This window comes from Mandrillus leucophaeus, unplaced genomic scaffold (assembly GCF_000951045.1).
Source record: "Mandrillus leucophaeus isolate KB7577 unplaced genomic scaffold, Mleu.le_1.0 Scaffold185, whole genome shotgun sequence".
Classification (NCBI taxonomy): Eukaryota; Metazoa; Chordata; class Mammalia; order Primates; family Cercopithecidae; genus Mandrillus; species Mandrillus leucophaeus.
In genome coordinates this window covers 262,090-274,112 of record NW_012101865.1, presented here as the reverse complement: position 1 = coordinate 274,112, position 12,023 = coordinate 262,090, and the positions used below count along the sequence as shown (strand labels likewise).

Below are 12,023 nucleotides of genomic sequence, written 5' to 3'. Positions count from 1 at the left end.
AGCTGCGCTTGGGCCGCTGCAGCCTCGGCACACCCCCACCCGCTTCCTGCCCCAGCCTCGAGGCCGCCCTGGATCGCACCCGGTTCCTTCCTTCCTTCGTTCTTTCAGGCAACTCGCATTCCTCGAGCGCCTGCGATGTGCCCTGCACAGGGCCTTCCCGGCCTTCCGAGTGTGGCCCCAGGCCCGCTGGGCTCCTCCGGGAAGCCTCTGCCCTCTCGAGTCTCCTTCCCCACCTCCGCCCCTCTGTTCCGTGAGGTGCTTTGCTCAGAGTCGAGCAATTTAATTGTTCTCTGATTAGTTCTCCTGTTAGGGGTCAGTCAGTGGCAAGGTCACGGCGTCTCTTTGTGACTGAGATCAGGGGTCAGAGCGTGGTCGGATTTGGGGTTTCGCCAGCCTGGGGCAGGCTTTTGGGATAAATGTGGGTAGTCAGGCTGTGGGGTCCATCTGTAGGCAGTGTCAGAGGCCAAGGTTAGTGCGTCTGTCTTTGGGTAGGGTCGGTGGGCAGTCGGGATCAGGGTAGTGAGACACCTTGAGACCGGGACTTGCGGGTTATCTTTGACAAACCAGATAAGGAGGGAGGAGTTATCTGAAGTCCCTTGAACTCATATACTCATATTCACCTCCTGCCGTGGCTGGGGGATGATCATAGGTGCCCCCGGCACCCCCACCCCCATCCCACAACCTCCACTTTCTCAGCTGTGGAGCTGTCCTTCCATCGGGGGACGCCGCCTCTCCGCGCTGCCACCCTGCTTCTACTTTGTGCCCGATGCTGCAGGCAGAAACTCTCACTGGGCCAGTCCCATCAAAGGGAGCCTGGGCTTAGAGTGAGGGTGGCCAGGGTAGGGAGGCGGTAGGCTTCCTGGGGACCCCTACCCTGGATCCACCCAGGAAAGTTGATGTTCTTCCTTCGCTGTCTGAGTCATTTGTTATGAGTCTGAAACCTGTCAGGGATGGAAGGAAGGGCCGTTAGACGTCACAAATGTAGCCCAGAGAGGAGCAGGAGCCTGCTCAGGGATACAGCAAGTTAGTGTTCAGGTCGGGTTTGGAACAGCAGCCTCCCACTTTCCTACCCAAGGCTCTTTTCATGATGCTCTCCCTACCCTGAGTAAGGGTTGCTTTTCCCACTTTAGAGATGGGGCAGCAGAGGCCTGGGGAGGCCAAGAGGCCTCTTAGCTTGAGGATCTGCAAAAATGAAGTCAGGGAAGGGTGACTTCCCAAAGTGTTGTCTCTTGTCATTGCCCACCTAACCCCCTGCCACCGTCCTTGGGAGCAAATGGAACAAGGGTGGCCAAGTGTCTAGTTGGAAGGCGGGGAGGGAGAGAACACTGTAAGAACTGCTGGGGAAAAGCTTAGCTGGGCTCTTATGGAAACATATGGAACTCATTACCCGGAGTTGAGGTGGTCGCTGGCCAGCTGGCAATTGGTCCGTTTGGGGCTAAAAATGTGCCTTGTGTGGCAATGAGGGTACCCAAGGCACGGCAGACTCCCCCAAATAACCTGCCCACTCACTGATCCAAGTTATTCCTGAATCTTGTTTTGTTTCCTATGCCTGTGCCATTTCTTTTTTTCTTTTTTTTTTAACAGAGTCTTGTACTGTTGTCCAGGCTGGAGTGCAGTGGCGCGATGTCAGCTCACTGCAAGCTCTGCCTCCAGGGTTCACGCCATTCTTCTGCCTCAGCCTCCCGAGTAGCTGGGACTACAGGCGCCTGCCACCATGCCTGGCTACTAAAAATACAAAATTTTTAGTAGAGAGGGGGTTTCAGCGTGTTAGCCAGGATGGTCTCCATCTCCTGACCTCATGATCTGCTGGCCTCGGCCTCCCAAAGTACTGGGATTATAGGTGTGAGCTACCGCGCCTGGTCTCCTATGCCTATGCCATTTCTAGCATCAAAAAAAGGGTTTCAGGGCCGGGTGCGGTGGCTTACACCTGTAATCCCAGCACTTTGGGAGGCCAAGGGGGGCACATCACCTGAGGTCAGGAGTTCAAGATGAGCCTGGCCAACATGATGAAACCTCGTCTCTACTAACAATACAGAAATTAGCTGGGCATGGTGGCATGTGCCTGTAATCCCAGCTACTCAGCAGGAGAATCCCTTGAACCCAGGAGGCAGAGGTTACAGTGAGCCGAGATTGTGCCACTGCACTCCAGTCTGGGCAACAGAGTGAGATTCCATCTCCAAAAAAAAAGAGGGGTTTCAAGACATGCCACTGTAGGTTATGCAGGGAAGAGATGAGACATTGAGGACCATCAGAACAGACAACCATATTGCTCCATTCCCCACCCCACACCCACCCTGACTCTCTTCATCAGGGCCAGGGGCCACCTGATCTTATAATGGGTCCATATCGAGTGTTCATGATCCCAACTTCCACTGAGGGTTCATCCAGGTGGGCCCCAAGGGGCCTAGATGTTAATCCCTGTCAATCACATTTTCCACTGCAGGTTCAACTCCATATACAAAGAGAGCGGCAAGAAAGTGTTTCAAAAGAGGCCATTCACTAGTGGGCAGCATTTTATAGTCTATGTGGTAACATGGACTGGTTGGGGGGTACTTCCATTTCACCCACCTCAGGGCTCATAGGTGTCAGGGGACCTGCTAAATGTCACCCTGGAGTAACTGTCAGAGCCACAGTCTCCAGGATGGCCTCCTTACCCAGTGCTTTGGATGTCTGCAGCTGTTTTGAAACTTTGTGCAAACCGATGGGTACTGCAGAATTGGCCTCTTTCAGCCACAGAAGTAATCCTGTTACTTTCTCTCTGTGAGTCTGGGAAACATACAGACACTGGTTGAAACCTCAGCTTTGTTATTTACCAGCTGTGCTCTCACAGGTAAGAGTTTTGTTTTCTTTTTGTTTTTTTGAGACAGGGTCTCAATCTGTTCCCCATGCAGGAGTGCAGTGGCATGATCACTGCTCTTACTGCAGCCGTGACCTCCCGGGCTCGACTGATCCTTCCACCTCAGCCTCCTGAGTAGCTGGGACTACAGATGTGCGCCAGCATGCCTGGCTAATTTTTTTTTTTTTTTTTTTTTGTATGTTGTCTGGGCTGGTCTGGAACTCCTGGGCTCAAGCAGTCCTCCCACATTGGCTTCCCAAAGTGCTGGGATTACAGGTCTGAACCACCGAGCCGGGTCACAGGTAAGTTATATATCCTGTCTGAGCCTCACATGGTTGAATTGATGATTAAATTAGATGACATATGTAAAGCATCTGTACTTGGTAGGCTCCAGATGACTCCCACCACAGAGTTTGCTGGGCTTGGTGTCAGATTCCTAGCCTTATTCCTTCTTCATCTTTCCAGGGTGGCAATGTGGTTGGCATAACCCAGTCACAGCACCCCAGGACTCCTGTCCAGCATTGGCGCTCTGTATGTAGAGCAGAGCCCTTTCACTCAGCCTGGCAGCATCTGATCAGCGTCGCAGCCCAGTGGCTTGGGGAATAAATATAAACAGTGCAGGGACTAAAAGCAGAGCTCTGGTCCTGCACCTTCACTCCCAAGCTCTGCCACCCTGTATAGACTCCTTCCTCTCTCTCAGCCTCAGTCTCCTTCTTGTAATACTGTGAGAACCCTATCCAGAGTTGTGTGTGGATTTACTGAATGTAAAGCACCTAAAAGCCTGCCAGGACATGGCAGGCACTCAAGAAGCATTACTAGACTCATTTGACACATGGAGAAACTGAGTCCCAGAGTGGGAAAGTGACTCAGGCAAAGATTCCTTCACAGAACTGGGGATAAAAATTCAGATCTTCAAGCTCCCAGTCAATGTCTAATTACTACTTTCTCATTGTTGGAATTTGTAATTATTTCATGACAAGTGTGCTTTTGGCTGCTGAAGGGACAGCGTTTCAGAGGTGGTGAGCCTCGCCCGGCTCAGCCTGACCCAGAACCAGCTCACTCATGAAACTACCCTCTCTTGAAGAGAACAGGAGTTGTGGGGAGGAAGAACGTGACCCAGAGGCCAGAGAACCTGGAGGCCAGGGTTGGTGTAACTGTGTAGGTAAGAGCAGCAGCTTCGTGATCAACCAGACCTGCATTCAAATCCTTCTCTGCCACCTCTTAGCTGTGTGACCAGCTACATGACACCACCTCCCTGAGCCTCAGGTTTTCATCTGTTCAATGGTACCTCTCCCATAGGGCTGTTGTAGGAATTAAATAAGATAACAGAGGTAGAGTACCTGCTCCCAACTGGCAGCCCTTAGAATTTCACGAACAGGAAGCAAAAGAGAAGCCAGCTACTATTTTTTTTTTTTTTTGAGACGGAGTCTCGCTCTGTCTCCCAGGCTGGAGTGCAGTGGCGCGATCTTGGCTCACTGCAAGCTCTGCCTCCCAGGTTCACACCATTCTCCTGCCTCAGCCTCCCGAGTAGCTGGGACTGCAGCAGGTGTCCACCACCACACCCGGCTAATTTTTTGTTTTTTTAGTATAGAAGGGGTTTCACCGTGTTAGCCAGGATGGTCTCGATCTCCTGACCTCGTAATCCACCTGCCTTGGCCTCCCAGAGTGCTGGGATTACAGGTGTGAGCCACCATGCCCGGCCTTTGTTTTTGTTTTTGTTTTTGTTTTGAGACAGAGTCTTGCTCTGTCACCCAGGCTGGAGTGCGGTAGTGCAATCTTGGCTCGCTGCAACCTCTGCCTCCCAGATTCAAGTGATTCTTGTGCTTCAGCCTCCTGAATAGCTGGGATTACAGGCAGACACCATCATGCCAGGCTAATTTTTGTATTTTTAGTAGAGATGGGGTTTCACCGTGTTGGCCATGCTAGTCTTGAACTCCTGACCTCAAGTGATCCACCTGCCTCGGCCTCCCAAAGTGCTGGGATTACAGGCGTGAGCCACCGTGCCTGGCTGGAGCCAGCTACTTCTTATCCTCATCCTTGTGTATAAATCTTGTTGTAAACTTTCAAACAATTTTTTGTTTTATTTTTATTTTTTTACATTTGAGACAGGGTGTCTCTCTGTCATCCAGGCTGGAATGCAGTGGCATGATCACAACTCACTGCAACCTCAGCCTTCTAGGCTCAAGTGATCCTCCCACCTCAGCCTCCCAAGTTGCTGGGACTACAGGTACCCATCGTCACACCCAGCTAATTTTTTTTTTTTTTTTTTGAGATGGAGTCTCGCTCTTTCGCCCAGGCTGGAGTACAGTGGCGCCATCTCGGCTTGCTGCAAGCTCTGCCTCCCGGGTTCACGCCATTCTACTGCCTCAGCCTCCCCAGCACCTGGGACTACAGGCGCCTGCCACCATGCCCGGCTAATTTTTTGTATTTTTAGTAGAGATGGGGTTTCACTATGTTAGCCAGGATGGTCTTGATCTCCTGACCTCGTGATCCACCCGCCTTGGCCTCCCAAAGTGCTGGGATTACAGGTGTGAGCCACCGTGCCTGGCCACACCCAGCTAATTTTTGTATTTTTAATGGAGACAAGGTTTTGCCATATTGCCCAGGCTGGTCTCAAATTCCTGGGCTGAAGCGATCCACTTGCCTTGGCCTCCCAAAGTGCTAGGATTACAGGTATGAACCACCTCACCTGTACTTGTAAACTTTTTTTTTTTTTTTTTTTGAGACGGTGTCTTGCTCTGTTGCCCAGGCTGAAGTGCAGTGGCATAATCTCAGCTTACTGCAACCTCCACCTCCCAGGTTCAAGCAATTCTCCTGCCTTAGCCTCCCGAGTAGCTGGGATTACAGGCGCCCATCACCATGACCGGCTAATTTTTTGTATTTTTACCAGAGATGGGGTTTTGTATTTTTAGTAGAGACAGGGTTTCTCCATGTTGGCTAGGCTGGTCTTGAACTCCTGACCTCAAGTAATCCACCCACCTTGGTCTCCCAAGGTGCTGGGATTACAGGCGTGAGCCACTGCGCCTGGCCCTTGTTACAAACTTTTAATTGAACAAACAATGGATAGTAGAGACGTTCTAAGATTTGTCTAATGAAATGCTTTGTGTTCCCATGCTCTTTCACGTACTAGCTGTGTCAACTTGAACAAGTGACTTAAGTTCTCAGTGTCTGCTAACGGTCCTTACACAGATGGTTGTTGTTGTGAGGCTTAGTTACCACACAAAATTCTTAGATTAGTGCCTGGCACATAATAAGAACCACAGCCCCCAAATGCTAGTTGTCATTCATTATCTTAGCATACCATGTGAAGCTTGTGTTCTTTTACATTCTGTAGCCATCTGTATTTTAATATAAAATTGTGTTGTCTCTCTCTCTTTTATTTTTATTTTTTGAGTAAAACAGACATTTCAGAAAGATGTACCAGATTTTTATCACATGGCTTTGTGAGACACGGCACCCAGCCAACTTCACACACAGTCACACATATGCATGCATGAGCACACATGCATGCAGACACACACACTTTGACAAGGCATGCTACGCCGGGCTGCTTCCCAAATGGGCTGAAACAAGTCCTGTTGCCCTGAAGAACCGCCTGTCCCGTCTCCCGCCCACTCATCACGCTCCGTGGAGTGAGACAGGAAAGGGTGATTGGCTCACAGTGGCAGCATAGCCCTTGGCAAACCTCTTGGCAAACATGACTTGGGAGAAAGGACTGGCTCCAGCTCTTATCCCAAGTGTCAGAGCCTCGGTCCCAGCCCTGACTCGATGCCCTCCTTTGCTGTGCAACCCTGGCCATGTAACTTCACTTCTCTGAACCCCAGCTTTGTCTTTTGAAAGGGAGCTAACTGTTCCTACCTCTCGGGGTTATGAGGATTTGACAGACACATGGAAAATGCCTGGCATGTCGCTGTTGCCCCATAAATGAGAGCTCTCAAAAGTCTGGCTCCTTTTTTAGCTCAGTAAAAGCTGTCTTTTAAGAAAATGGGGCTGGCCGGGCGTGGTGGCTCATGCCTGTAATCCCAGCACTTTGGGAGGCAGAAGCGGGTGGATCACGAGGTCAGGAGATCAAGACCATCCTGGCTAACACGGTGAAAACCCGTCTCTACTAAAAAAATACAAAAAAATTAGCCGGGCATGGTGGCGGGCTCTTGTAGTCCCAGCTACTCGGGAGGCTGAAGCTGGAGAATGGCGTGAACCCAGGAGGCAGAGCTTGCAGTGAGCTGAGATCGCGCCACTGCACTCCAGCCTGGGCGACAGCTCAAGACTCCATCTCAAAAAAATGAATGAATAAATAAGTAAAAATAATAAATAAAATGGGGCTATGCTCTATGTGCCTTACATAATTAATAGACTTTATTGCTTTTTGATGTATCTGTTAATCCAATAAAGGTGTTTGTCTCCTAACACTATTTTATTTCATATTTTATTCATATTTTACAATGTCTGGGTAAGTCAATGGAGCCCACTAAACCTCAGTTTCCTTATTTCTAAAATGAGAAAGAAAAAACTTTCCTCAAAAGGTTGTTTGGAGAATTTAATGAGATGGTATATGTGTGTCCAGGAAGTAAGAGATCAGTTTTTTTGCAGCCCCTTTTCTCTCACTAGGCTAAATTTCTCAAAGACAGAAGGGAGTTATTATTATTATTATTATTATTATTTTTTTTTTTTTTTTGGAGACAGAGTCTCACTCTGTCATCCAGGCTGGAGTGCACTGGCACCATCTCGGCTCACTGCAACCTCCACCCCCAGGGCTCAGTGGATCCTCTCATGTCAGCCTCCAGAGTAGCTGGGACTACAGGGAGAGAGTTTTATTGACCTCTGTATCCCCATCATTGAATATGTAGTAATACATTTAATAATAGCAGTGACAGTGACAACAACTTTCATTTACTGAACACTTACTGTGTTCGAGGCTCTGTGCCAAGTGCCTTTTTTTTTTTTTTTTGAGACGGAGTCTTGCTCTGTCGCCCAGGCTGGAGTGTAGTGGCACGATCTTGGCTCACTGCAAGCTCCGCCTCCCGGGTTCACACCATTCTCCTGCTTCAGCCTCCCCAGCAACTGGGACTATAGGCGCACCCTGCCACGCCCAGCTAATTTTTTGTATTTTCTTTTTTTTTTAGTAGAGATGGGGTTTCACCATGTTTAGCCAGGATGGTCTCGATCTCCTGACCTTGTGATCCACCCACCTCGGCTTCCCAAAGTGCTGAGATTATAGGCGTGGGCCACCACACCCGGCTACGTGCCTCTTAATAGAAGGACAAGTAATAGACGTGTAAACGATTTGATTTTCTCTGCTGATGATTTAAACAAGAAGGAATTGTTTTACCTTTCCCTTGGGGAAGTTTTGTATTCCATACTGGAGACAAAGTTTATTCTTGGGACATGTACATTGTTTTGCCAAATCAGTTGGATAAAAATTAGAGCAATCCGTAGTTTACTTACCTATAAAATGGAGCTTATGATTAACTTGACTCATGTAAAGGTGTCCCATAAATGGTACATAACTGACAATGGTTTTTGCTTACTCCTTCCTTTCCTCCCCATGTACATACACCCCTCCTTGGGGAGAAGGCAGTGACTAGGAAAGATTTGAAACTGAGTGGCAGAGAGCTGAGTCCCTTCGCCCCTCTGGGATTCTGTTTCTCCTTGGCATAGTGTGGGAGATTTTTCTGGAATAATTTCCTAATTCTGAGACTCTCCAAGGCCTAGCTTAAGTCCTGCCTCCTTCAGAAAAATCTCCCTTAATCGCCACAGCACCAGAGTCTACTTACACAAATACCACGTGCCCCTGTGATCACATGTTGCATATATTCCAACTGTATTTAAGTCCTAGAAGATGGGATTGTTGTGTTAGTGTTTTGATTTCTGTTTTCCCAAACTCTCTCCTTTCTTTTCTCCCCTCCCCTCCCCTCTTTTCTTTCCGAGACAGGGTCTCACTCTGTCAGCCAGGCTGGAGTGCAGTGGTGTAATCATAGCTCACTGTAGCTTCAAACTCCTGGGCTCAAGAGATCCTCCCACCTCAGCCTCCCAAGTCTGAGACTGCAGGTGCACACCACCACACCCAGCTACTTTTTAAAAAAAATTTTGTAGAGATTAGGAGGTCTTACTTTGTTTCCCAGGCTGGTCTTGAACTTCTGACCTTGTGATCCTCCTACCTCAGCCTCCCACAGTGCTTGGATTACAGGTATGAGCCACTGCACTTGGCCAAGTACTTTCTTTTTTTGTTTGTTTTGTTTTGAGACAGTCTTGCTCTGTCGCCCAGCCTAGACTGCAGTGGCGTGATCTCAGCTCACTCCAACCTCCACCTCCAAGGTTCAAGCAATTCTCCTGCCTCAGCTTTCGGAGTAGCTGGGACTACAGACACTGAGCCACTCAAGCAAATCTGAGGCTCCAAAACAGCCAAACTGCAGAGGCCTTCAGGTATTTAAAAAGCACGCATTTTGGAGTCAGGTAGTCATGTCATGATTCTGTCCCTTACTAGCTGTGTGACTTAGGCAAGTTATTTTACCTTCCTGAGTCTCCGTGTCCTTATCTGGAAAGTGGAACAACACCTACTTTTAAAATTGGTGTGAGGAAGGAATGAGCACAAAGCCTAGTGCCAAGAAGGTGCTCAGAGAGTTCCTAAGCTCAGGTGGGTTGATGGGGGGCCCTGGGATGTGGGACTGGCTCTTTACCCACTCTGTGGCCTTAGACAAGGCCCTTCTTATTTCTGGGTCTCAGCTGCTCCATCTGTGACCACACCTGGGATTTTTTTTTTGTATTTTTATTTAGGCGGGGTTTCACCACATTGGCCAGGCTGGTCTCGAACTCTTGACCTCAAGTGATCTGCCCACTTTGGTCTCCCAAAGTGCTGGGATTACAGGTGTGAGCCACCACGCCTGGCCAGGTACTTCCTTTTCTTTTGAGGCAGGGCGGGTCTCACTGTGTCACCCAAGCAGGTCTTGAATCCAGGACTCAAGAGATCCTCCCACCTCAGTCTCCTGAGTAGCTTTCATCCTTTATAAACCTTTCAAAGTCTCCAAGTCATAGATGGAGCAGCTGAGACCCAGAAATAAGAAGGGCCTTGTCTAAGGCCACAGAGTGGGTAAAGAGCCAGTCCCACATCCCAGGGCCCCCCATCAACCCACCTGAGCTTAGGAACTCTCTGAGCACCTTCTTGGCACTAGGCTTTGTGCTCATTCCTTCCTCACACCAATTTTAAAAGTAGGTGTTGTTCCACTTTCCAGATAAGGACACGGAGACTCAGGAAGGTAAAATAACTTGCCCAAGTCACACAGCTAGTAAGGGACAGAATCATGACATGACTATCTGACTCCAAAATGCGTGTTTTTTAAATACCTGAAGGCCTCTGCAGTTTGGCTGTTTTGGAGCCTCAGATTTGCTTGAGTGGCTCAGTGGACAGCCTCTCTGAGTTTCTGTAGCGGTAATGTTGTACCCCAAAGCAGGGAGTCGGTTACCAAGGCTGATGCCTGTGCCCAACTCCTTCTGTCCCAGCAGCTGGGGTCCAGGGGTTCACAGAGCAGGCACTCACGGCCCCTGCTCTAGCAATGATCTGCGTGGCATGCCACCCCATCCCCAAAGCCCATTGTCTCCCCAGGAGACAATATGGAGAAAGGACCCAGACTAGTGGGCTGCCTGTATCCATCTGTAACCATGGAAACCCCTTAGGGAGATAATTCCAAAACCCTCCTTGCCGCCTCCCACCCTGCAGCTGTGCCTCCAGGAGCCCGGCCTCCAGCAGGAGGGGAATTACTGATAATTGCCGCTCCCCTAGCACTGCCACCACCAAATGGGACACAGCTGGACCCCCCTCCACAGGGATCTCCCCCACCCTCCCAGTCCCAGAATTGGTGTTGGTAAAGGGGCCTTGGATGGGTTTAAGGCCTAAGCTGTATTTCTTTTGCAAGAGTCAAAAGACCCTTGTGGTTCCGCACTGGTGAGATGTGTCCTTGATCCCACATTTGGGCATAGAGAAAAAAGGACTCAGCACAATTCTCAACCAGTGGCCTGGGAAGGGCTTAGGTCTTCAGTGCATGACTCCCCTCTGGCGGCCAGTTGCTGCAATTGTCAGAGAGGAGCACAAATGATGACCTCTTTTCCTGGGTATTTACTGTGGTCCAGATACACACACACATTAGATCTAATCCTTCCTACCTCTCGGTGAGGGGGGTCTTCTTGTCCTACTTGCACATGCTGAAGCCAAGGTGTCCAGAGAATATCCAGAGGAAGGATGACAAATTGGTTGCGAGGGTGAACCTAGACAGCCCTGGCTCAAAACCACCTCTACTGTCACCAGCCCCGTGGCCTTGGGCAAGTTACCTAAATGCTTGGAGTCTCAGTTTCTTCATCTGTAAAATGGGGGTGATGATAGCATACATCTCATGGGGGTGATATGAGGATCATATGTGTGAAAGTTTATGAGCCTTCAGAAAGGTGATCCACACATAGCAAATAAAATTCAGGGCCCTGACGCACAAGCTGTCCTTCAGGCATAATCATTGAACTACACCCAGGCTCAGTTCTGTGGGGCTAATTGTGGCTTCCTCATAGGGCTGTTGTGATAATTAAGCAGATCTGGGCATGAATGTGCTTGCTTTGCAACTATTAGCTTCTTTTTGGTTTTTTTTTTTTTTTTAGATAGGGTTTCCCTCTGTCATCCAGGCTGGAATGCAGTAACACAATCACAGCTCATTGCAGCTGTGACCTCCTAGGCTGAAGAGATCCTCCAGTCTCAGCCTCTTGAGGAGCTGTGACTACAGGCATACACCACCATGCCCAGCTAATTTTTAAATATTTTTGTAAAGACAGAGTCTCGCTATGTAGCCCAGGCTGGTCTTGAACTCCTAGACTCAAGCCATCCTCTGGCCTTGGCCTCCCAAAGTGCAGGGATTATAGGAGTGAGCCACTGTGCCCGACTTCTTAGCATCAGTTTTGATCTGCTTGTTTGGGAAGGAATAATCACAGGGGTGTAGTAGTGTAGGGGGCAGGGGGTAGGGGAGAGCAGTGGGTGAGCAAGTGAATTATAGGCCAGGTATGGTGGCTCACTCTTGTAATCCCAGCATTTTGGGAGGCTGAGGTGGGAGGATTGCTTGAATGTAGGAGTTCGAGACCAGCCTGGGCAACACAGCAAGACTCTTATCTCTAAAAAAAGAGAAATAAAGGAAAGAGAAAGAATAGGGGGAGG

The 12,023-nt window shown here is 49.3% G+C and overlaps 1 protein-coding gene across 1 annotated transcript in view; it reads left to right on the top strand.

Annotated features, from left to right (window-relative positions):
• ID3 (inhibitor of DNA binding 3, dominant negative helix-loop-helix protein) overlaps positions 1-7,921 on the top strand; it is a 13,124-nt gene extending 5,203 nt beyond the window's left edge. The window contains exon 4 of the transcript XR_001005838.1: positions 7,910-7,921. The gene's annotated coding sequence lies outside the window, so the exon portion shown is untranslated. The remainder of the gene's footprint in view (positions 1-7,909) is intronic.
• The last annotated feature ends 4,102 nt before the right edge of the window (positions 7,922-12,023 follow it).